Consider the following 26,682-nt stretch of genomic DNA (forward strand, 5'->3'; position numbering starts at 1 on the left):
AGTGATGCCACACATCAAATTCAGATCACTTTAGCCTGGCCCAAACAGGTTCTGGGCATCAGAACTGGCATCAAAGTGGGCAAATGGCCAGTTTTCACAGATTTGAATAAGTAACTGGTGTTTTTGAGGGGTTAAATGGCTTTGGGCCACTGATCTGACACCACATTTACATACCTAGTGATGCCACACATCAAATTCAGATCACTCCAGCCTGGCCCAAACAGGTTCTGGGCATCAGAACTGGCATCAACGTGGTAAAAATCCCAGTTTTCACAGATTTGAATAAGTAACTGGTGTTTTTGAAGGGTTAAATGGCTTTGGGCCACTGATCTGACACCACATTTACATACCTAGTGATGCCACACATCAAATTCAGATCTCTCCAGCTTGGCCCAAACAGGTTTTGGGCATCAGAACTGGCATCAAAGTGGGCAAAACCCACTTTTCACAGATTTGAATAAGTAACCAGTGTTTTTGAGGGGTTAAATGGCTTTGGGCCACTGATCTCACACCACATTTACATACCTAGGGATGTCCCACATCAAAATTAGATCACTCCAGCCTGGCCCAAACAGGTTCTGGGCATCAGAACTGGCATCAAAGTGGGCAAAACCCCAGTTTTCACAGATTTGAATAAGTAACTGGTGTTTTTGAAGGGTTAAATGGCTTTGGGCCACTGACCTCACACCACATTTACATACTTAGTGATGCCACACATCAAATTCAGATCACTCCAGCCTGGCCCAAACAGGTTCTGGGCATCAGAACTGGCATCAAAGTGGGCAAAACCCACTTTTCACAGATTTGAATAAGTAACCAGTGTTTTTGAGGGGTTAAATGGCTTTGGGCCACTGATCTCACACCACATTTACATACCTAGTGATGCCACACATCAAATTCAGATCACTCCAGCCTGGCCCAAACAGGTTCTGGGCATCAGAACTGGCATCAAAGTGGGCAAATGGCCAGTTTTCACAGATTTGAATAAGTAACTGGTGTTTTTGAAGGGTTAAATGGCTTTGGGCCACTGATCTCACACCACATTTACATACCTAGTGATGCCACACATCAAATTCAGATCACTCCAGCCTGGCCCAAACAGGTTCTGGGCATCAGAACTGGCATCAAAGTGGGCAAATGGCCAGTTTTCACAGATTTGAATAAGTAACTGGTGTTTTTGAGGGGTTAAATGGCTTTGGGCCACTGATCTGACACCACATTTACATACCTAGTGATGCCACACATCAAATTCAGATCACTTTAGCCTGGCCCAAACAGGTTCTGGGCATCAGAACTGGCATCAAAGTGGGCAAATGGCCAGTTTTCACAGATTTGAATAAGTAACTGGTGTTTTTGAGGGGTTAAATGGCTTTGGGCCACTGATCTGACACCACATTTACATACCTAGTGATGCCACACATCAAATTCAGATCACTTTAGCCTGGCCCAAACAGGTTCTGGGCATCAGAACTGGCATCAAAGTGGGCAAATGGCCAGTTTTCACAGATTTGAATAAGTAACTGGTGTTTTTGAGGGGTTAAATGGCTTTGGGCCACTGATCTGACACCACATTTACATACCTAGTGATGCCACACATCAAATTCAGATCACTTTAGCCTGGCCCAAACAGGTTCTGGGCATCAGAACTGGCATCAAAGTGGGCAAAACCCACTTTTCACAGATTTGAATAAGTAACCAGTGTTTTTGAGGGGTTAAATGGCTTTGGGCCACTGATCTCACACCACATTTACATACCTAGTGATGCCACACATCAAATTCAGATCACTCCAGCCTGGCCCAAACAGGTTCTGGGCATCAGAACTGGCATCAAAGTGGGCAAATGGCCAGTTTTCACAGATTTGAATAAGTAACTGGTGTTTTTGAGGGGTTAAATGGCTTTGGGCCACTGATCTGACACCACATTTACATACCTAGTGATGCCACACATCAAATTCAGATCACTTTAGCCTGGCCCAAACAGGTTCTGGGCATCAGAACTGGCATCAAAGTGGGCAAATGGCCAGTTTTCACAGATTTGAATAAGTAACTGGTGTTTTTGAGGGGTTAAATGGCTTTGGGCCACTGATCTGACACCACATTTACATACCTAGTGATGCCACACATCAAATTCAGATCACTTTAGCCTGGCCCAAACAGGTTCTGGGCATCAGAACTGGCATCAAAGTGGGCAAATGGCCAGTTTTCACAGATTTGAATAAGTAACTGGTGTTTTTGAGGGGTTAAATGGCTTTGGGCCACTGATCTGACACCACATTTACATACCTAGTGATGCCACACATCAAATTCAGATCACTTTAGCCTGGCCCAAACAGGTTCTGGGCATCAGAACTGGCATCAAAGTGGGCAAAACCCACTTTTCACAGATTTGAATAAGTAACCAGTGTTTTTGAGGGGTTAAATGGCTTTGGGCCACTGATCTCACACCACATTTACATACCTAGTGATGCCACACATCAAATTCAGATCACTTTAGCCTCGCCCAAACAGGTTCTGGGCATCAGAACTGGCATCAAAGTGGGCAAAACCCACTTTTCACAGATTTGAATAAGTAACCAGTGTTTTTGAGGGGTTAAATGGCTTTGGGCCACTGACCTCACACCACATTTACATACCTAGTGATGCCACACATAAAATTCAGATCACTCCAGCCTGGCCCAAACAGGTTCTGGGCATCAGAACTGGCATCAAAGTGGGCAAATGGCCAGTTTTCACAGATTTGAATAAGTAACTGGTGTTTTTGAGGGGTTAAATGGCTTTGGGCCACTGATCTGACACCACATTTACATACCTAGTGATGCCACACATCAAATTCAGATCACTTTAGCCTGGCCCAAACAGGTTCTGGGCATCAGAACTGGCATCAAAGTGGGCAAAACCCACTTTTCACAGATTTGAATAAGTAACCAGTGTTTTTGAGGGGTTAAATGGCTTTGGGCCACTGATCTCACACCACATTTACATACCTAGTGATGCCACACATCAAATTCAGATCACTCCAGCCTGGCCCAAACAGGTTCTGGGCATCAGAACTGGCATCAAAGTGGGCAAATGGCCAGTTTTCACAGATTTGAATAAGTAACTGGTGTTTTTGAGGGGTTAAATGGCTTTGGGCCACTGATCTGACACCACATTTACATACCTAGTGATGCCACACATCAAATTCAGATCACTTTAGCCTGGCCCAAACAGGTTCTGGGCATCAGAACTGGCATCAAAGTGGGCAAATGGCCAGTTTTCACAGATTTGAATAAGTAACTGGTGTTTTTGAGGGGTTAAATGGCTTTGGGCCACTGATCTGACACCACATTTACATACCTAGTGATGCCACACATCAAATTCAGATCACTTTAGCCTGGCCCAAACAGGTTCTGGGCATCAGAACTGGCATCAAAGTGGGCAAAACCCACTTTTCACAGATTTGAATAAGTAACCAGTGTTTTTGAGGGGTTAAATGGCTTTGGGCCACTGATCTCACACCACATTTACATACCTAGTGATGCCACACATCAAATTCAGATCACTTTAGCCTGGCCCAAACAGGTTCTGGGCATCAGAACTGGCATCAAAGTGGGCAAAACCCACTTTTCACAGATTTGAATAAGTAACCAGTGTTTTTGAGGGGTTAAATGGCTTTGGGCCACTGATCTCACACCACATTTACATACCTAGTGATGCCACACATCAAATTCAGATCACTTTAGCCTGGCCCAAACAGGTTCTGGGCATCAGAACTGGCATCAAAGTGGGCAAAACCCACTTTTCACAGATTTGAATAAGTAACCAGTGTTTTTGAGGGGTTAAATGGCTTTGGGCCACTGATCTCACACCACATTTACATACCTAGTGATGCCACACATCAAATTCAGATCACTTTAGCCTGGCCCAAACAGGTTCTGGGCATCAGAACTGGCATCAAAGTGGGCAAATGGCCAGTTTTCACAGATTTGAATAAGTAACTGGTGTTTTTGAGGGGTTAAATGGCTTTGGGCCACTGATCTGACACCACATTTACATACCTAGTGATGCCACACATCAAATTCAGATCACTTTAGCCTGGCCCAAACAGGTTCTGGGCATCAGAACTGGCATCAAAGTGGGCAAATGGCCAGTTTTCACAGATTTGAATAAGTAACTGGTGTTTTTGAGGGGTTAAATGGCTTTGGGCCACTGATCTGACACCACATTTACATACCTAGTGATGCCACACATCAAATTCAGATCACTCCAGCCTGGCCCAAACAGGTTCTGGGCATCAGAACTGGCATCAAAGTGGGCAAAACCCACTTTTCACAGATTTGAATAAGTAACCAGTGTTTTTGAGGGGTTAAATGGCTTTGGGCCACTGATCTCACACCACATTTACATACCTAGTGATGCCACACATCAAATTCAGATCACTTTAGCCTGGCCCAAACAGGTTCTGGGCATCAGAACTGGCATCAAAGTGGGCAAATGGCCAGTTTTCACAGATTTGAATAAGTAACTGGTGTTTTTGAGGGGTTAAATGGCTTTGGGCCACTGATCTGACACCACATTTACATACCTAGTGATGCCACACATCAAATTCAGATCACTTTAGCCTGGCCCAAACAGGTTCTGGGCATCAGAACTGGCATCAAAGTGGGCAAATGGCCAGTTTTCACAGATTTGAATAAGTAACTGGTGTTTTTGAAGGGTTAAATGGCTTTGGGCCACTGATCTCACACCACATTTACATACCTAGTGATGCCACACATCAAATTCAGATCACTCCAGCCTGGCCCAAACAGGTTCTGGGCATCAGAACTGGCATCAAAGTGGGCAAATGGCCAGTTTTCACAGATTTGAATAAGTAACTGGTGTTTTTGAGGGGTTAAATGGCTTTGGGCCACTGATCTGACACCACATTTACATACCTAGTGATGCCACACATCAAATTCAGATCACTTTAGCCTGGCCCAAACAGGTTCTGGGCATCAGAACTGGCATCAAAGTGGGCAAATGGCCAGTTTTCACAGATTTGAATAAGTAACTGGTGTTTTTGAGGGGTTAAATGGCTTTGGGCCACTGATCTGACACCACATTTACATACCTAGTGATGCCACACATCAAATTCAGATCACTTTAGCCTGGCCCAAACAGGTTCTGGGCATCAGAACTGGCATCAAAGTGGGCAAATGGCCAGTTTTCACAGATTTGAATAAGTAACTGGTGTTTTTGAGGGGTTAAATGGCTTTGGGCCACTGATCTGACACCACATTTACATACCTAGTGATGCCACACATCAAATTCAGATCACTTTAGCCTGGCCCAAACAGGTTCTGGGCATCAGAACTGGCATCAAAGTGGGCAAAACCCACTTTTCACAGATTTGAATAAGTAACCAGTGTTTTTGAGGGGTTAAATGGCTTTGGGCCACTGATCTCACACCACATTTACATACCTAGTGATGCCACACATCAAATTCAGATCACTCCAGCCTGGCCCAAACAGGTTCTGGGCATCAGAACTGGCATCAAAGTGGGCAAATGGCCAGTTTTCACAGATTTGAATAAGTAACTGGTGTTTTTGAGGGGTTAAATGGCTTTGGGCCACTGATCTGACACCACATTTACATACCTAGTGATGCCACACATCAAATTCAGATCACTTTAGCCTGGCCCAAACAGGTTCTGGGCATCAGAACTGGCATCAAAGTGGGCAAATGGCCAGTTTTCACAGATTTGAATAAGTAACTGGTGTTTTTGAGGGGTTAAATGGCTTTGGGCCACTGATCTGACACCACATTTACATACCTAGTGATGCCACACATCAAATTCAGATCACTTTAGCCTGGCCCAAACAGGTTCTGGGCATCAGAACTGGCATCAAAGTGGGCAAATGGCCAGTTTTCACAGATTTGAATAAGTAACTGGTGTTTTTGAGGGGTTAAATGGCTTTGGGCCACTGATCTGACACCACATTTACATACCTAGTGATGCCACACATCAAATTCAGATCACTTTAGCCTGGCCCAAACAGGTTCTGGGCATCAGAACTGGCATCAAAGTGGGCAAAACCCACTTTTCACAGATTTGAATAAGTAACCAGTGTTTTTGAGGGGTTAAATGGCTTTGGGCCACTGATCTCACACCACATTTACATACCTAGTGATGCCACACATCAAATTCAGATCACTTTAGCCTCGCCCAAACAGGTTCTGGGCATCAGAACTGGCATCAAAGTGGGCAAAACCCACTTTTCACAGATTTGAATAAGTAACCAGTGTTTTTGAGGGGTTAAATGGCTTTGGGCCACTGACCTCACACCACATTTACATACCTAGTGATGCCACACATAAAATTCAGATCACTCCAGCCTGGCCCAAACAGGTTCTGGGCATCAGAACTGGCATCAAAGTGGGCAAATGGCCAGTTTTCACAGATTTGAATAAGTAACTGGTGTTTTTGAGGGGTTAAATGGCTTTGGGCCACTGATCTGACACCACATTTACATACCTAGTGATGCCACACATCAAATTCAGATCACTTTAGCCTGGCCCAAACAGGTTCTGGGCATCAGAACTGGCATCAAAGTGGGCAAAACCCACTTTTCACAGATTTGAATAAGTAACCAGTGTTTTTGAGGGGTTAAATGGCTTTGGGCCACTGATCTCACACCACATTTACATACCTAGTGATGCCACACATCAAATTCAGATCACTCCAGCCTGGCCCAAACAGGTTCTGGGCATCAGAACTGGCATCAAAGTGGGCAAATGGCCAGTTTTCACAGATTTGAATAAGTAACTGGTGTTTTTGAGGGGTTAAATGGCTTTGGGCCACTGATCTGACACCACATTTACATACCTAGTGATGCCACACATCAAATTCAGATCACTTTAGCCTGGCCCAAACAGGTTCTGGGCATCAGAACTGGCATCAAAGTGGGCAAATGGCCAGTTTTCACAGATTTGAATAAGTAACTGGTGTTTTTGAGGGGTTAAATGGCTTTGGGCCACTGATCTGACACCACATTTACATACCTAGTGATGCCACACATCAAATTCAGATCACTTTAGCCTGGCCCAAACAGGTTCTGGGCATCAGAACTGGCATCAAAGTGGGCAAAACCCACTTTTCACAGATTTGAATAAGTAACCAGTGTTTTTGAGGGGTTAAATGGCTTTGGGCCACTGATCTCACACCACATTTACATACCTAGTGATGCCACACATCAAATTCAGATCACTTTAGCCTGGCCCAAACAGGTTCTGGGCATCAGAACTGGCATCAAAGTGGGCAAAACCCACTTTTCACAGATTTGAATAAGTAACCAGTGTTTTTGAGGGGTTAAATGGCTTTGGGCCACTGATCTCACACCACATTTACATACCTAGTGATGCCACACATCAAATTCAGATCACTTTAGCCTGGCCCAAACAGGTTCTGGGCATCAGAACTGGCATCAAAGTGGGCAAAACCCACTTTTCACAGATTTGAATAAGTAACCAGTGTTTTTGAGGGGTTAAATGGCTTTGGGCCACTGATCTCACACCACATTTACATACCTAGTGATGCCACACATCAAATTCAGATCACTTTAGCCTGGCCCAAACAGGTTCTGGGCATCAGAACTGGCATCAAAGTGGGCAAATGGCCAGTTTTCACAGATTTGAATAAGTAACTGGTGTTTTTGAGGGGTTAAATGGCTTTGGGCCACTGATCTGACACCACATTTACATACCTAGTGATGCCACACATCAAATTCAGATCACTTTAGCCTGGCCCAAACAGGTTCTGGGCATCAGAACTGGCATCAAAGTGGGCAAATGGCCAGTTTTCACAGATTTGAATAAGTAACTGGTGTTTTTGAGGGGTTAAATGGCTTTGGGCCACTGATCTGACACCACATTTACATACCTAGTGATGCCACACATCAAATTCAGATCACTCCAGCCTGGCCCAAACATGTTCTGGGCATCAGAACTGGCATCAAAGTGGGCAAAACCCACTTTTCACAGATTTGAATAAGTAACCAGTGTTTTTGAGGGGTTAAATGGCTTTGGGCCACTGATCTCACACCACATTTACATACCTAGTGATGCCACACATCAAATTCAGATCACTTTAGCCTGGCCCAAACAGGTTCTGGGCATCAGAACTGGCATCAAAGTGGGCAAATGGCCAGTTTTCACAGATTTGAATAAGTAACTGGTGTTTTTGAGGGGTTAAATGGCTTTGGGCCACTGATCTGACACCACATTTACATACCTAGTGATGCCACACATCAAATTCAGATCACTTTAGCCTGGCCCAAACAGGTTCTGGGCATCAGAACTGGCATCAAAGTGGGCAAATGGCCAGTTTTCACAGATTTGAATAAGTAACTGGTGTTTTTGAGGGGTTAAATGGCTTTGGGCCACTGATCTGACACCACATTTACATACCTAGTGATGCCACACATCAAATTCAGATCACTCCAGCCTGGCCCAAACAGGTTCTGGGCATCAGAACTGGCATCAAAGTGGGCAAAACCCACTTTTCACAGATTTGAATAAGTAACCAGTGTTTTTGAGGGGTTAAATGGCTTTGGGCCACTGATCTCACACCACATTTACATACCTAGGGATGTCCCACATCAAAATTAGATCACTCCAGCCTGGCCCAAACAGGTTCTGGGCATCAGAACTGGCATCAAAGTGGGCAAAACCCCAGTTTTCACAGATTTGAATAAGTAACTGGTGTTTTTGAAGGGTTAAATGGCTTTGGGCCACTGACCTCACACCACATTTACATACTTAGTGATGCCACACATCAAATTCAGATCACTCCAGCCTGGCCCAAACAGGTTCTGGGCATCAGAACTGGCATCAAAGTGGGCAAAACCCACTTTTCACAGATTTGAATAAGTAACCAGTGTTTTTGAGGGGTTAAATGGCTTTGGGCCACTGATCTCACACCACATTTACATACCTAGTGATGCCACACATCAAATTCAGATCACTCCAGCCTGGCCCAAACAGGTTCTGGGCATCAGAACTGGCATCAAAGTGGGCAAATGGCCAGTTTTCACAGATTTGAATAAGTAACTGGTGTTTTTGAAGGGTTAAATGGCTTTGGGCCACTGATCTCACACCACATTTACATACCTAGTGATGCCACACATCAAATTCAGATCACTCCAGCCTGGCCCAAACAGGTTCTGGGCATCAGAACTGGCATCAAAGTGGGCAAATGGCCAGTTTTCACAGATTTGAATAAGTAACTGGTGTTTTTGAGGGGTTAAATGGCTTTGGGCCACTGATCTGACACCACATTTACATACCTAGTGATGCCACACATCAAATTCAGATCACTTTAGCCTGGCCCAAACAGGTTCTGGGCATCAGAACTGGCATCAAAGTGGGCAAATGGCCAGTTTTCACAGATTTGAATAAGTAACTGGTGTTTTTGAGGGGTTAAATGGCTTTGGGCCACTGATCTGACACCACATTTACATACCTAGTGATGCCACACATCAAATTCAGATCACTCCAGCCTGGCCCAAACAGGTTCTGGGCATCAGAACTGGCATCAACGTGGTAAAAATCCCAGTTTTCACAGATTTGAATAAGTAACTGGTGTTTTTGAAGGGTTAAATGGCTTTGGGCCACTGATCTGACACCACATTTACATACCTAGTGATGCCACACATCAAATTCAGATCTCTCCAGCTTGGCCCAAACAGGTTTTGGGCATCAGAACTGGCATCAAAGTGGGCAAAACCCACTTTTCACAGATTTGAATAAGTAACCAGTGTTTTTGAGGGGTTAAATGGCTTTGGGCCACTGATCTCACACCACATTTACATACCTAGGGATGTCCCACATCAAAATTAGATCACTCCAGCCTGGCCCAAACAGGTTCTGGGCATCAGAACTGGCATCAAAGTGGGCAAAACCCCAGTTTTCACAGATTTGAATAAGTAACTGGTGTTTTTGAAGGGTTAAATGGCTTTGGGCCACTGACCTCACACCACATTTACATACTTAGTGATGCCACACATCAAATTCAGATCACTCCAGCCTGGCCCAAACAGGTTCTGGGCATCAGAACTGGCATCAAAGTGGGCAAAACCCACTTTTCACAGATTTGAATAAGTAACCAGTGTTTTTGAGGGGTTAAATGGCTTTGGGCCACTGATCTCACACCACATTTACATACCTAGTGATGCCACACATCAAATTCAGATCACTCCAGCCTGGCCCAAACAGGTTCTGGGCATCAGAACTGGCATCAAAGTGGGCAAATGGCCAGTTTTCACAGATTTGAATAAGTAACTGGTGTTTTTGAAGGGTTAAATGGCTTTGGGCCACTGATCTCACACCACATTTACATACCTAGTGATGCCACACATCAAATTCAGATCACTCCAGCCTGGCCCAAACAGGTTCTGGGCATCAGAACTGGCATCAAAGTGGGCAAATGGCCAGTTTTCACAGATTTGAATAAGTAACTGGTGTTTTTGAGGGGTTAAATGGCTTTGGGCCACTGATCTGACACCACATTTACATACCTAGTGATGCCACACATCAAATTCAGATCACTTTAGCCTGGCCCAAACAGGTTCTGGGCATCAGAACTGGCATCAAAGTGGGCAAATGGCCAGTTTTCACAGATTTGAATAAGTAACTGGTGTTTTTGAGGGGTTAAATGGCTTTGGGCCACTGATCTGACACCACATTTACATACCTAGTGATGCCACACATCAAATTCAGATCACTTTAGCCTGGCCCAAACAGGTTCTGGGCATCAGAACTGGCATCAAAGTGGGCAAATGGCCAGTTTTCACAGATTTGAATAAGTAACTGGTGTTTTTGAGGGGTTAAATGGCTTTGGGCCACTGATCTGACACCACATTTACATACCTAGTGATGCCACACATCAAATTCAGATCACTCCAGCCTGGCCCAAACAGGTTCTGGGCATCAGAACTGGCATCAACGTGGTAAAAATCCCAGTTTTCACAGATTTGAATAAGTAACTGGTGTTTTTGAAGGGTTAAATGGCTTTGGGCCACTGATCTGACACCACATTTACATACCTAGTGATGCCACACATCAAATTCAGATCTCTCCAGCTTGGCCCAAACAGGTTTTGGGCATCAGAACTGGCATCAAAGTGGGCAAAACCCACTTTTCACAGATTTGAATAAGTAACCAGTGTTTTTGAGGGGTTAAATGGCTTTGGGCCACTGATCTCACACCACATTTACATACCTAGGGATGTCCCACATCAAAATTAGATCACTCCAGCCTGGCCCAAACAGGTTCTGGGCATCAGAACTGGCATCAAAGTGGGCAAAACCCCAGTTTTCACAGATTTGAATAAGTAACTGGTGTTTTTGAAGGGTTAAATGGCTTTGGGCCACTGACCTCACACCACATTTACATACTTAGTGATGCCACACATCAAATTCAGATCACTCCAGCCTGGCCCAAACAGGTTCTGGGCATCAGAACTGGCATCAAAGTGGGCAAAACCCACTTTTCACAGATTTGAATAAGTAACCAGTGTTTTTGAGGGGTTAAATGGCTTTGGGCCACTGATCTCACACCACATTTACATACCTAGTGATGCCACACATCAAATTCAGATCACTCCAGCCTGGCCCAAACAGGTTCTGGGCATCAGAACTGGCATCAAAGTGGGCAAATGGCCAGTTTTCACAGATTTGAATAAGTAACTGGTGTTTTTGAAGGGTTAAATGGCTTTGGGCCACTGATCTCACACCACATTTACATACCTAGTGATGCCACACATCAAATTCAGATCACTCCAGCCTGGCCCAAACAGGTTCTGGGCATCAGAACTGGCATCAAAGTGGGCAAATGGCCAGTTTTCACAGATTTGAATAAGTAACTGGTGTTTTTGAGGGGTTAAATGGCTTTGGGCCACTGATCTGACACCACATTTACATACCTAGTGATGCCACACATCAAATTCAGATCACTTTAGCCTGGCCCAAACAGGTTCTGGGCATCAGAACTGGCATCAAAGTGGGCAAATGGCCAGTTTTCACAGATTTGAATAAGTAACTGGTGTTTTTGAGGGGTTAAATGGCTTTGGGCCACTGATCTGACACCACATTTACATACCTAGTGATGCCACACATCAAATTCAGATCACTTTAGCCTGGCCCAAACAGGTTCTGGGCATCAGAACTGGCATCAAAGTGGGCAAATGGCCAGTTTTCACAGATTTGAATAAGTAACTGGTGTTTTTGAGGGGTTAAATGGCTTTGGGCCACTGATCTGACACCACATTTACATACCTAGTGATGCCACACATCAAATTCAGATCACTTTAGCCTGGCCCAAACAGGTTCTGGGCATCAGAACTGGCATCAAAGTGGGCAAAACCCACTTTTCACAGATTTGAATAAGTAACCAGTGTTTTTGAGGGGTTAAATGGCTTTGGGCCACTGATCTCACACCACATTTACATACCTAGTGATGCCACACATCAAATTCAGATCACTCCAGCCTGGCCCAAACAGGTTCTGGGCATCAGAACTGGCATCAAAGTGGGCAAATGGCCAGTTTTCACAGATTTGAATAAGTAACTGGTGTTTTTGAGGGGTTAAATGGCTTTGGGCCACTGATCTGACACCACATTTACATACCTAGTGATGCCACACATCAAATTCAGATCACTTTAGCCTGGCCCAAACAGGTTCTGGGCATCAGAACTGGCATCAAAGTGGGCAAATGGCCAGTTTTCACAGATTTGAATAAGTAACTGGTGTTTTTGAGGGGTTAAATGGCTTTGGGCCACTGATCTGACACCACATTTACATACCTAGTGATGCCACACATCAAATTCAGATCACTTTAGCCTGGCCCAAACAGGTTCTGGGCATCAGAACTGGCATCAAAGTGGGCAAATGGCCAGTTTTCACAGATTTGAATAAGTAACTGGTGTTTTTGAGGGGTTAAATGGCTTTGGGCCACTGATCTGACACCACATTTACATACCTAGTGATGCCACACATCAAATTCAGATCACTTTAGCCTGGCCCAAACAGGTTCTGGGCATCAGAACTGGCATCAAAGTGGGCAAAACCCACTTTTCACAGATTTGAATAAGTAACCAGTGTTTTTGAGGGGTTAAATGGCTTTGGGCCACTGATCTCACACCACATTTACATACCTAGTGATGCCACACATCAAATTCAGATCACTTTAGCCTCGCCCAAACAGGTTCTGGGCATCAGAACTGGCATCAAAGTGGGCAAAACCCACTTTTCACAGATTTGAATAAGTAACCAGTGTTTTTGAGGGGTTAAATGGCTTTGGGCCACTGACCTCACACCACATTTACATACCTAGTGATGCCACACATAAAATTCAGATCACTCCAGCCTGGCCCAAACAGGTTCTGGGCATCAGAACTGGCATCAAAGTGGGCAAATGGCCAGTTTTCACAGATTTGAATAAGTAACTGGTGTTTTTGAGGGGTTAAATGGCTTTGGGCCACTGATCTGACACCACATTTACATACCTAGTGATGCCACACATCAAATTCAGATCACTTTAGCCTGGCCCAAACAGGTTCTGGGCATCAGAACTGGCATCAAAGTGGGCAAAACCCACTTTTCACAGATTTGAATAAGTAACCAGTGTTTTTGAGGGGTTAAATGGCTTTGGGCCACTGATCTCACACCACATTTACATACCTAGTGATGCCACACATCAAATTCAGATCACTCCAGCCTGGCCCAAACAGGTTCTGGGCATCAGAACTGGCATCAAAGTGGGCAAATGGCCAGTTTTCACAGATTTGAATAAGTAACTGGTGTTTTTGAGGGGTTAAATGGCTTTGGGCCACTGATCTGACACCACATTTACATACCTAGTGATGCCACACATCAAATTCAGATCACTTTAGCCTGGCCCAAACAGGTTCTGGGCATCAGAACTGGCATCAAAGTGGGCAAATGGCCAGTTTTCACAGATTTGAATAAGTAACTGGTGTTTTTGAGGGGTTAAATGGCTTTGGGCCACTGATCTGACACCACATTTACATACCTAGTGATGCCACACATCAAATTCAGATCACTTTAGCCTGGCCCAAACAGGTTCTGGGCATCAGAACTGGCATCAAAGTGGGCAAAACCCACTTTTCACAGATTTGAATAAGTAACCAGTGTTTTTGAGGGGTTAAATGGCTTTGGGCCACTGATCTCACACCACATTTACATACCTAGTGATGCCACACATCAAATTCAGATCACTTTAGCCTGGCCCAAACAGGTTCTGGGCATCAGAACTGGCATCAAAGTGGGCAAAACCCACTTTTCACAGATTTGAATAAGTAACCAGTGTTTTTGAGGGGTTAAATGGCTTTGGGCCACTGATCTCACACCACATTTACATACCTAGTGATGCCACACATCAAATTCAGATCACTTTAGCCTGGCCCAAACAGGTTCTGGGCATCAGAACTGGCATCAAAGTGGGCAAAACCCACTTTTCACAGATTTGAATAAGTAACCAGTGTTTTTGAGGGGTTAAATGGCTTTGGGCCACTGATCTCACACCACATTTACATACCTAGTGATGCCACACATCAAATTCAGATCACTTTAGCCTGGCCCAAACAGGTTCTGGGCATCAGAACTGGCATCAAAGTGGGCAAATGGCCAGTTTTCACAGATTTGAATAAGTAACTGGTGTTTTTGAGGGGTTAAATGGCTTTGGGCCACTGATCTGACACCACATTTACATACCTAGTGATGCCACACATCAAATTCAGATCACTTTAGCCTGGCCCAAACAGGTTCTGGGCATCAGAACTGGCATCAAAGTGGGCAAATGGCCAGTTTTCACAGATTTGAATAAGTAACTGGTGTTTTTGAGGGGTTAAATGGCTTTGGGCCACTGATCTGACACCACATTTACATACCTAGTGATGCCACACATCAAATTCAGATCACTCCAGCCTGGCCCAAACAGGTTCTGGGCATCAGAACTGGCATCAAAGTGGGCAAAACCCACTTTTCACAGATTTGAATAAGTAACCAGTGTTTTTGAGGGGTTAAATGGCTTTGGGCCACTGATCTCACACCACATTTACATACCTAGTGATGCCACACATCAAATTCAGATCACTTTAGCCTGGCCCAAACAGGTTCTGGGCATCAGAACTGGCATCAAAGTGGGCAAATGGCCAGTTTTCACAGATTTGAATAAGTAACTGGTGTTTTTGAGGGGTTAAATGGCTTTGGGCCACTGATCTGACACCACATTTACATACCTAGTGATGCCACACATCAAATTCAGATCACTTTAGCCTGGCCCAAACAGGTTCTGGGCATCAGAACTGGCATCAAAGTGGGCAAATGGCCAGTTTTCACAGATTTGAATAAGTAACTGGTGTTTTTGAAGGGTTAAATGGCTTTGGGCCACTGATCTCACACCACATTTACATACCTAGTGATGCCACACATCAAATTCAGATCACTCCAGCCTGGCCCAAACAGGTTCTGGGCATCAGAACTGGCATCAAAGTGGGCAAATGGCCAGTTTTCACAGATTTGAATAAGTAACTGGTGTTTTTGAGGGGTTAAATGGCTTTGGGCCACTGATCTGACACCACATTTACATACCTAGTGATGCCACACATCAAATTCAGATCACTTTAGCCTGGCCCAAACAGGTTCTGGGCATCAGAACTGGCATCAAAGTGGGCAAATGGCCAGTTTTCACAGATTTGAATAAGTAACTGGTGTTTTTGAGGGGTTAAATGGCTTTGGGCCACTGATCTGACACCACATTTACATACCTAGTGATGCCACACATCAAATTCAGATCACTTTAGCCTGGCCCAAACAGGTTCTGGGCATCAGAACTGGCATCAAAGTGGGCAAATGGCCAGTTTTCACAGATTTGAATAAGTAACTGGTGTTTTTGAGGGGTTAAATGGCTTTGGGCCACTGATCTGACACCACATTTACATACCTAGTGATGCCACACATCAAATTCAGATCACTTTAGCCTGGCCCAAACAGGTTCTGGGCATCAGAACTGGCATCAAAGTGGGCAAAACCCACTTTTCACAGATTTGAATAAGTAACCAGTGTTTTTGAGGGGTTAAATGGCTTTGGGCCACTGATCTCACACCACATTTACATACCTAGTGATGCCACACATCAAATTCAGATCACTCCAGCCTGGCCCAAACAGGTTCTGGGCATCAGAACTGGCATCAAAGTGGGCAAATGGCCAGTTTTCACAGATTTGAATAAGTAACTGGTGTTTTTGAGGGGTTAAATGGCTTTGGGCCACTGATCTGACACCACATTTACATACCTAGTGATGCCACACATCAAATTCAGATCACTTTAGCCTGGCCCAAACAGGTTCTGGGCATCAGAACTGGCATCAAAGTGGGCAAATGGCCAGTTTTCACAGATTTGAATAAGTAACTGGTGTTTTTGAGGGGTTAAATGGCTTTGGGCCACTGATCTGACACCACATTTACATACCTAGTGATGCCACACATCAAATTCAGATCACTTTAGCCTGGCCCAAACAGGTTCTGGGCATCAGAACTGGCATCAAAGTGGGCAAATGGCCAGTTTTCACAGATTTGAATAAGTAACTGGTGTTTTTGAGGGGTTAAATGGCTTTGGGCCACTGATCTGACACCACATTTACATACCTAGTGATGCCACACATCAAATTCAGATCACTTTAGCCTGGCCCAAACAGGTTCTGGGCATCAGAACTGGCATCAAAGTGGGCAAAACCCACTTTTCACAGATTTGAATAAGTAACCAGTGTTTTTGAGGGGTTAAATGGCTTTGGGCCACTGATCTCACACCACATTTACATACCTAGTGATGCCACACATCAAATTCAGATCACTTTAGCCTGGCCCAAACAGGTTCTGGGCATCAGAACTGGCATCAAAGTGGGCAAAACCCACTTTTCACAGATTTGAATAAGTAACCAGTGTTTTTGAGGGGTTAAATGGCTTTGGGCCACTGATCTCACACCACATTTACATACCTAGTGATGCCACACATCAAATTCAGATCACTTTAGCCTGGCCCAAACAGGTTCTGGGCATCAGAACTGGCATCAAAGTGGGCAAAACCCACTTTTCACAGATTTGAATAAGTAACCAGTGTTTTTGAGGGGTTAAATGGCTTTGGGCCACTGATCTCACACCACATTTACATACCTAGTGATGCCACACATCAAATTCAGATCACTTTAGCCTGGCCCAAACAGGTTCTGGGCATCAGAACTGGCATCAAAGTGGGCAAAACCCACTTTTCACAGATTTGAATAAGTAACCAGTGTTTTTGAGGGGTTAAATGGCTTTGGGCCACTGATCTCACACCACATTTACATACCTAGTGATGCCACACATCAAATTCAGATCACTTTAGCCTGGCCCAAACAGGTTCTGGGCATCAGAACTGGCATCAAAGTGGGCAAATGGCCAGTTTTCACAGATTTGAATAAGTAACTGGTGTTTTTGAGGGGTTAAATGGCTTTGGGCCACTGATCTGACACCACATTTACATACCTAGTGATGCCACACATCAAATTCAGATCACTTTAGCCTGGCCCAAACAGGTTCTGGGCATCAGAACTGGCATCAAAGTGGGCAAATGGCCAGTTTTCACAGATTTGAATAAGTAACTGGTGTTTTTGAGGGGTTAAATGGCTTTGGGCCACTGATCTGACACCACATTTACATACCTAGTGATGCCACACATCAAATTCAGATCACTTTAGCCTGGCCCAAACAGGTTCTGGGCATCAGAACTGGCATCAAAGTGGGCAAATGGCCAGTTTTCACAGATTTGAATAAGTAACTGGTGTTTTTGAGGGGTTAAATGGCTTTGGGCCACTGATCTGACACCACATTTACATACCTAGTGATGCCACACATCAAATTCAGATCACTTTAGCCTGGCCCAAACAGGTTCTGGGCATCAGAACTGGCATCAAAGTGGGCAAATGGCCAGTTTTCACAGATTTGAATAAGTAACTGGTGTTTTTGAGGGGTTAAATGGCTTTGGGCCACTGATCTGACACCACATTTACATACCTAGTGATGCCACACATCAAATTCAGATCACTTTAGCCTGGCCCAAACAGGTTCTGGGCATCAGAACTGGCATCAAAGTGGGCAAATGGCCAGTTTTCACAGATTTGAATAAGTAACTGGTGTTTTTGAGGGGTTAAATGGCTTTGGGCCACTGATCTCACACCACATTTACATACCTAGTGATGCCACACATCAAATTCAGATCACTCCAGCCTGTTTGGGCCAGGCTAAAGTGATCTGAATTTGATGTGTGGCATCACTAGGTATGTAAATGTGGTGTGAGATCAGTGGCCCAAAGCCATTTAACCCCTCAAAAACACTGGTTACTTATTCAAATCTGTGAAAAGTGGGTTTTGCCCACTTTGATGCCAGTTCTGATGCCCAGAACCTGTTTGGGCCAGGCTAAAGTGATCTGAATTTGATGTGTGGCATCACTAGGTATGTAAATGTGGTGTGAGATCAGTGGCCCAAAGCCATTTAACCCCTCAAAAACACTGGTTACTTATTCAAATCTGTGAAAAGTGGGTTTTGCCCACTTTGATGCCAGTTCTGATGCCCAGAACCTGTTTGGGCCAGGCTAAAGTGATCTGAATTTGATGTGTGGCATCACTAGGTATGTAAATGTGGTGTGAGATCAGTGGCCCAAAGCCATTTAACCCCTCAAAAACACTGGTTACTTATTCAAATCTGTGAAAAGTGGGTTTTGCCCACTTTGATGCCAGTTCTGATGCCCAGAACCTGTTTGGGCCAGGCTAAAGTGATCTGAATTTGATGTGTGGCATCACTAGGTATGTAAATGTGGTGTCAGATCAGTGGCCCAAAGCCATTTAACCCCTCAAAAACACCAGTTACTTATTCAAATCTGTGAAAACTGGCCATTTGCCCACTTTGATGCCAGTTCTGATGCCCAGAACCTGTTTGGGCCAGGCTAAAGTGATCTGAATTTGATGTGTGGCATCACTAGGTATGTAAATGTGGTGTCAGATCAGTGGCCCAAAGCCATTTAACCCCTCAAAAACACCAGTTACTTATTCAAATCTGTGAAAACTGGCCATTTGCCCACTTTGATGCCAGTTCTGATGCCCAGAACCTGTTTGGGCCAGGCTAAAGTGATCTGAATTTGATGTGTGGCATCACTAGGTATGTAAATGTGGTGTCAGATCAGTGGCCCAAAGCCATTTAACCCCTCAAAAACACCAGTTACTTATTCAAATCTGTGAAAACTGGCCATTTGCCCACTTTGATGCCAGTTCTGATGCCCAGAACCTGTTTGGGCCAGGCTAAAGTGATCTGAATTTGATGTGTGGCATCACTAGGTATGTAAATGTGGTGTGAGATCAGTGGCCCAAAGCCATTTAACCCCTCAAAAACACTGGTTACTTATTCAAATCTGTGAAAAGTGGGTTTTGCCCACTTTGATGCCAGTTCTGATGCCCAGAACCTGTTTGGGCCAGGCTAAAGTGATCTGAATTTGATGTGTGGCATCACTAGGTATGTAAATGTGGTGTCAGATCAGTGGCCCAAAGCCATTTAACCCCTCAAAAACACCAGTTACTTATTCAAATCTGTGAAAACTGGCCATTTGCCCACTTTGATGCCAGTTCTGATGCCCAGAACCTGTTTGGGCCAGGCTAAAGTGATCTGAATTTGATGTGTGGCATCACTAGGTATGTAAATGTGGTGTCAGATCAGTGGCCCAAAGCCATTTAACCCCTCAAAAACACCAGTTACTTATTCAAATCTGTGAAAACTGGCCATTTGCCCACTTTGATGCCAGTTCTGATGCCCAGAACCTGTTTGGGCCAGGCTAAAGTGATCTGAATTTGATGTGTGGCATCACTAGGTATGTAAATGTGGTGTCAGATCAGTGGCCCAAAGCCATTTAACCCCTCAAAAACACCAGTTACTTATTCAAATCTGTGAAAACTGGCCATTTGCCCACTTTGATGCCAGTTCTGATGCCCAGAACCTGTTTGGGCCAGGCTAAAGTGATCTGAATTTGATGTGTGGCATCACTAGGTATGTAAATGTGGTGTGAGATCAGTGGCCCAAAGCCATTTAACCCCTCAAAAACACTGGTTACTTATTCAAATCTGTGAAAACTGGGGTTTTGCCCACTTTGATGCCAGTTCTGATGCCCAGAACCCCTTTGGGCCAGGCTGGAGACACTTGAGTTTGATTAGAGGCATCACTAGATATGCAATTGTCGTGTTAGATCAGTGGCCCAAAGCCATTTAACCCTTTCACTAACATACTTTGGTGCCCACTTTGATGCCCATTTTTTTGCCCGTTTTATAATTTTCGCAGCTGGTTTTGAGTGTATGTATATTAGGGCTCATCAGTGCATTGTATTTTATTATTGTCATGTGTCATTTTTGTTGATAAATGCATAAAAAACTGAAAAAACTAAATTGCCGAATAAGAAACTGGACGAATAAGAAACCAACTTCAGCCCCGAATAAGAAACTGGACGAATAAGAAACCAACTTCAGCATCGTGTCTCCCGCTGCCATGATGTGCTCTTAAAGGCGCAGTGTTCTGTCAGCGCCGCGGCCTCCTGCGCCCCCGACCCCTGTGTATGATGGGGGATTGTGTCAGGTGACATTCCTGAGGAATGTCACCTGACACAATCCCCCATCATACACAGGGGTCGGGGGCGCCCTGTGTTATCTGCGGGGTGCGGAGTATATGGCTGTGACGGGCCGGATACAGCTATTAACCCCTCCCGGCCACGAGCGACACCTCAGGAGGGACCGCCGCGGCCACCGAGCAGTGATGAGAGGTATCACATGCTGAGATACACCAGACAGGGTCACACGACAGGCTGAGATACACCACACAGGGTCACACGACCGGCTGAGATACACCACACAGGGTCACACGACCGGCTGAGATACACCACACAGGGTCACACGACAGGCTGAGATACACCAGACAGGGTCACACACGACAGGCTGAGATACACCACACAGGGTCACACGACAGGCTGAGATACACCACACAGGGTCACACGACAGGCTGAGATACACCACACAGGGTCACACACACACGACAGGCTGAGATACACCACATAGGAAAACACACACACAACAGGCTGAGATACACCAGACAGGGTCACACACGACAGGCTGAGATACACCACACAGGGTCACACGACAGGCTGAGATACACCACACAGGGTCACACGACAGGCTGAGATACACCACACAGGGTCACACACACACGACAGGCTGAGATACACCACATAGGAAAACACACACACAACAGGCTGAGATACACCAGACAGGGTCACACACGACAGGCTGAGATACACCAGACAGGGTCACACACAACAGGCTGAGATACACCAGACAGGGTCACACACGACAGGCTGAGATACACCAGACAAGGTCACACACGACAGGCTGAGATACACCAGACAGGGTCACACACGACAGGCTGAGATACACCAGACAGGGTCACACACGACAGGCTGAGATAAACCAGACATGATCTCACACACAACAGACTGACATACACCAGACAGGATCTCACACACGACAGGCTGAGATACACCAGACAGGATCTCACACACGACAGGCTGAGATACACCAGACAGGATCTCACACACGACAGGCTGACATACACCAGACAGGATCACACAACAGGCTGAGATACACCACACAGGGTCACACACACGACAGGCTGAGATACACCAGACGGCTTTGCACACGCTGAGAAAATCCAAACTGTATTGCACACATGTTAATATGGCGCTGCACACATGGAGATACCAGAAGGCACCACACATGAAATGCTGAGATACACCAGCAGATTGTATCACAACTAATAGGATTAGATACACAGCTCAGCAGACAGTGTTACACAGGATGGCTCACTAGCTGGATGTTGAGGGGTTAATAACGGTGCTCCACCATCCCTTGTATCGGTTGTCAGAGCTCAGTGCAGACATGCGATCTCTCCACTAGAGGGGGCTCCAGAGCTGTGTGACCAGCGAACAGAAACCGCAGCGCTCCCCCTAGTGTGGACATCATTTCATTATAAAGCACTGTGACGGTGGTGTTACATGGGACTGCAGGTGATATCTCTGAGTACAGCTAATGTAGTAGATGTCACCTGTAGCGGGCGGCACTCCTGTGGGGTGTGGTGTACAGGGCGGCGCTCCTGTGGGGTGTGGTGTACAGGGCTGCGCTCCTGTGGGGTGTGGTGTACAGGGTGGCGCTCCTGTGGGGTGTGGTGTACAGGGCGGTGCTCCTGTGGGGTGTGGTGTACAGGGCGGCGCTCCTGTGGGGTGTGGTGTACAGGGCTGCGCTCCTGTGGGGTGTGGTGTACAGGGCGGTGCTCCTGTGGGGTGTGGTGTACAGGGCTCGCTCCTGTGGGGTGTGGTGTACAGGGCTGCGCTCCTGTGGGGTGTGGTGTACAGGGCCGCAATCCTGTGGGGTGTGGTGTACAGGGCGGCGCTCCTGTGGGGTGTGGTGTACAGGGTGGCGCTCCTGTGGGGTGTGGTGTACAGGGCGGCGCTCCTGTGGGGTGTGGTGTACAGGGCGGTGCTCCTGTGGGGTGTGGTGTACAGGGCTCGCTCCTGTGGGGTGTGGTGTACAGGGCCGCAATCCTGTGGGGTGTGGTGTACAGGGCGGCGCTCCTGTGGGGTGTGGTGTACAGGGCGGTGCTCCTGTGGGGTGTGGTGTACAGGGCGGCGCTCCTGTGGGGTGTGGTGTACAGGGCTGCGCTCCTGTGGGGTGTGGTGTACAGGGCTGCGCTCCTGTGGGGTGTGGTGTACAGGGCGGCGCTCCTGTGGGGTGTGGTGTATAGGGCGGTGCTCCTGTGGGGTGTGGTGTACAGGGCTGCGCTCCTGTGGGGTGTGGTGTACAGGGTGGCGCTCCTGTGGGGTGTGGTGTATAGGGCGGTGCTCCTGTGGGGTGTGGTGTACAGGGCTGTGTTCTTGTGGGTGGGGTGTGGTGTACAGGGCTCGCTCCTGTGGGGGTGTGGTGTACAGGGCGGTGCTCCTGTGGGGTGTGGTGTACAGGGCTCGCTCCTGTGGGGTGTGGTGTACAGGGCTGCCCTCCTGTGGGGTGTGGTGTACAGGGCTGCGCTCCTGTGGGGTGTGGTGTACAGGGCTGCGCTCCTGTGGGGTGTGGTGTACAGGGCCGCAATCCTGTGGGGTGTGGTGTACAGGGCGGTGCTCCTGTGGGGTGTGGTGTACAGGGTGGCGCTCCTGTGGGGTGTGGTGTACAGGGCGGCGCTCCTGTGGGGTGTGGTGTACAGGCTTGTGTTCTTGTGGGTGGGGTGTGGTGTACAGGGCCGCACTCCTGTGCGGTGTGGTGTACAGGGCCGCACTCCTGTGGGGTGTGGTGTACAGGGCTCGCTCCTGTGGGGTGTGGTGTACAGGGCTGCACTCCTGTGGGGTGTGGTGTACAGGGCGGCACTCCTGTGGGGTGTGGTGTACAGGGCGGCACTCCTGTGGGGTGTGGTGTACAGGGCTGCGCTCCTGTGGGGTGTGGTGTACAGGGCGGCGCTCCTGTGGGGTGGGGTGTACAGGGCGGCGCTCCTGTGGGGTGGGGTGTACAGGGCGGCGCTCCTGTGGGGTGTGGTGTACAGGGCGGTGCTCCTGTGGGGTGTGGTGTACAGGGCAATGCTCCTGTGGGGTGTGGTGTACAGGGCGGTGCTCCTGTGGGGTGTGGTGTACAGGGCGGTGCTCCTGTGGGGTGTGGTGTACAGGGCTGCGCTCCTGTGGGGTGTGGTGTACAGGGCTGCGCTCCTGTGGGGTGGGGTGTACAGGGCAGTACTCCTGTGGGGTGTGGTGTACAGGGCTGTGTTCTTGTGGCTGGGGTGTGGTGTACAGGGCGGTGCTCCTGTGGGGGGTGTGGTGTACAGGGCGGTGCTCCTGTGGGGTGTGGTGTACAGGGCTCGCTCCTGTGGGGTGTGGTGTACAGGGATGCGCTCCTGTGGGGCGTGGTGTACAGGGCTGCGCTCCTGTGGGGTGTGGTGTACAGGGCTGCGCTCCTGTGGGGTGTGGTGTACAGGGCTGCGCTCCTGTGGGGTGTGGTGTACAGGGCTCGCTCCTGTGGGGTGTGGTGTACAGGGCTCGCTCCTGTGGGGTGTGGTGTACAGGGCTGTGTTCTTGTGGGTGGGGTGTGGTGTACAGGGCGGTGCTCCTGTGGGGTGTGGTGTACAGGGCTGCGCTCCTGTGGGGTGTGGTGTACAGGGCGGTGCTCCTGTGGGGTGTGGTGTACAGGGCGGTGCTCCTGTGGGGTGTGGTGTACAGGGCGGTGCTCCTGTGGGGTGTGGTGTACAGGGCGGCGCTCCTGTGGGGCGTGGTGTACAGGGCGATGCTCCTGTGGGGTGTGGTGTACAGGGCTCGCTCCTGTGGGGTGTGGTGTACAGGGCTGCGCTCCTGTGGAGTGTGGTGTACAGGGCTGTGTTCTTGTGGGTGGGGTGTGGTGTACAGGGCGGTGCTCCTGTGGGGTGTGGTGTACAGGGCGATGCTCCTGTGGGGTGTGGTGTACAGGGCGGCACTCCTGTGGGGTGTGGTGTACAGGGCTGCGCTCCTGTGGAGTGTGGTGTACAGGGCTGTGTTCTTGTGGGTGGGGTGTGGTGTACAGGGCGGTGCTCCTGTGGGGTGTGGTGTACAGGGTCGCGTTCTTGTGGGTGGGGTGTGGTGTACAGGGCCGCAATCTCTCCACTAGAGGGGGCTCCAAAGCTGTGTCACCAGTGAGCAGAAACCGCAGCGCTCCCCCTAGTGTGGGGTGTACAGGGTGGTGCTCCTGTGGTTTGTGGTGTACAGGGCGGTGCTCCTGTGGGGTGTGGTGTACAGGGCTGCGCTCCTGTGGGGTGTGGTGTTCAGGGCCGCATTCTTGTGGGTGGGTCGTGGTGTACTGGGCCGCGCTCCTGTGGGGTGTGGTGTACAGGCCCGGTGGCTCTCCTCCAGGGTGATGTACCCATGCGGCTCTCCTGTGGGGTATATACCCGGGAAACCCTCCCATGTGGTGTGTACCGAGCGGCCCTCCTATGGGGGGTGTATCCGGTGGCTCTCCTCCAGGGTGGTGTACCCATGCGGCCCTTCTGTGGGGTTTTTATCCGGTGGCTCTCCTCTACGGTGGGGTACCCATGTGGCCCTCTTGTTGGGTGTATCCGGTTGCTCTCCTCCAGGGTGGTGTACCCATGCAGCTCTCTTGTTGGGGGGTGTACCCGGTGCCTCTCCTCCAGGCTGGTGTAGCCATGCGGCCCTCCTGTTGGGGGGTGTATCCGGTGCCTCTCCTCCAGGGTGGTGTACCCATGCTGCCCTCCTGTGGGGGGTCTACCCGGTGGCTCTCCTCCAGGCTGGTGTACCCATGCGGCCCTCCTGTGGGGGGTGTACCCGGTGGCTCTCCTCCAGGGTGGTGTACCCATGCGGCCCTCCTGTTGGGGGGTGTATCCGGTGCCTCTCCTCCAGGGTGGTGTACCCATGCGGCCCTCCTGTGGGGGGTGTACCCGGTGGCTCTCCTCCAGGGTGGTGTACCCATGCGGCCCTCCTGTTGGGGGGTGTATCTGGTGCCTCTCCTCCAGGGTGGTGTACCCATGCGGCCCTCCTGTGATGGGTGTACCCGGTGGCTCTCCTCCTGGGTGGTGTACCCATGCGGCCCTCCTGTGGGGGGTGTACCCGGTGGCTCTCCTCCTGTTGGGGGTGTATCCGGTGGCTCTCCTCCTGTGGGGGGTGTATTCGGTGGCTCTCCTCCAGGGTGGTGTACGCATGCGGTCCTCCTGTGGGGGGTGCATCCGGTGGCTGTCCTCCAGGGTGGTGTACCCATGCGGCCCTCCTGTTGGGGGGTGTATCCGGTGGCCGTCCTCCTGTGGGGGGTGTACCCGGTGGCTCTCCTCCAGAGTGGTGTACCCATGCGACCCTCTTGTTGGGGGGTGTATCCGGTGGCTTTCCTCCTGTGGGGGGTGCATCTGGTGGCTCTCCTCCAGGGTGGTGTACCCATGCGGCCCTCCTGTGATGGGTGTACCCGGTGGCTCTCCTCCTCGGTGGTGTACCCATGCGGCCCTCCTGTGGGGGGTGTACCCGGTGGCTCTCCTCCTGTTGGGGGTGTATCCGGTGGCTCTCCTCCTGTTGGGGGTGTATCCGGTGGCTCTCCTCCAGGGTGGTTTACGCATGCGGCCCTCCTGTGGGGGGTGTATTCGGTGGCTCTCCTCCAGGGTGGTGTACCCATGCGGCCGTCCTGTGGGGGGTGTACCCGGTGGCTCTCCTCCAGGGTGGTGTACCCATGTAGCCCTCCTGTTGGGGGGTGTATCCGGTGGCTCTCCTCCAGGGTGGTGTACCCATGTAGCCCTCCTGTTGGGGGGTGTACCCGGTGGCTCTCCTCCAGGGTGGTGTACCCATGTAGCCCTCCTGTTGGGGGGTGTATCCGGTGGCTCTCCTCCAGGGTGGTGTACCCATGCGGCCCTCCTGTTGGGGGGTGTACCCATGCGGCCCTCCTGTTGGGGGGTGTACCCGGTGGCTCTCCTCCTGTAATGGGTGTACCCATGCGGCCCTCCTGTTGGGGGGTGTACCCGGTGGCTCTCCTCCTGTGATGGGTGTACCCATGCGGCCCTCCTGTGATGGGTGTACCCATGC

At 48.5% G+C, this 26,682-nt stretch overlaps 1 protein-coding gene across 1 annotated transcript in view; it reads left to right on the forward strand.

The window, feature by feature from the left end:
• LOC142297087 (DNA (cytosine-5)-methyltransferase 3A-like) overlaps positions 1-26,682 on the forward strand; it is a 271,093-nt gene that overhangs the window by 55,078 nt on the left and 189,333 nt on the right.

This window comes from Anomaloglossus baeobatrachus, chromosome 3, assembly GCF_048569485.1.
Source record: "Anomaloglossus baeobatrachus isolate aAnoBae1 chromosome 3, aAnoBae1.hap1, whole genome shotgun sequence".
NCBI classification, from domain to species: domain Eukaryota; kingdom Metazoa; phylum Chordata; class Amphibia; order Anura; family Aromobatidae; genus Anomaloglossus; species Anomaloglossus baeobatrachus.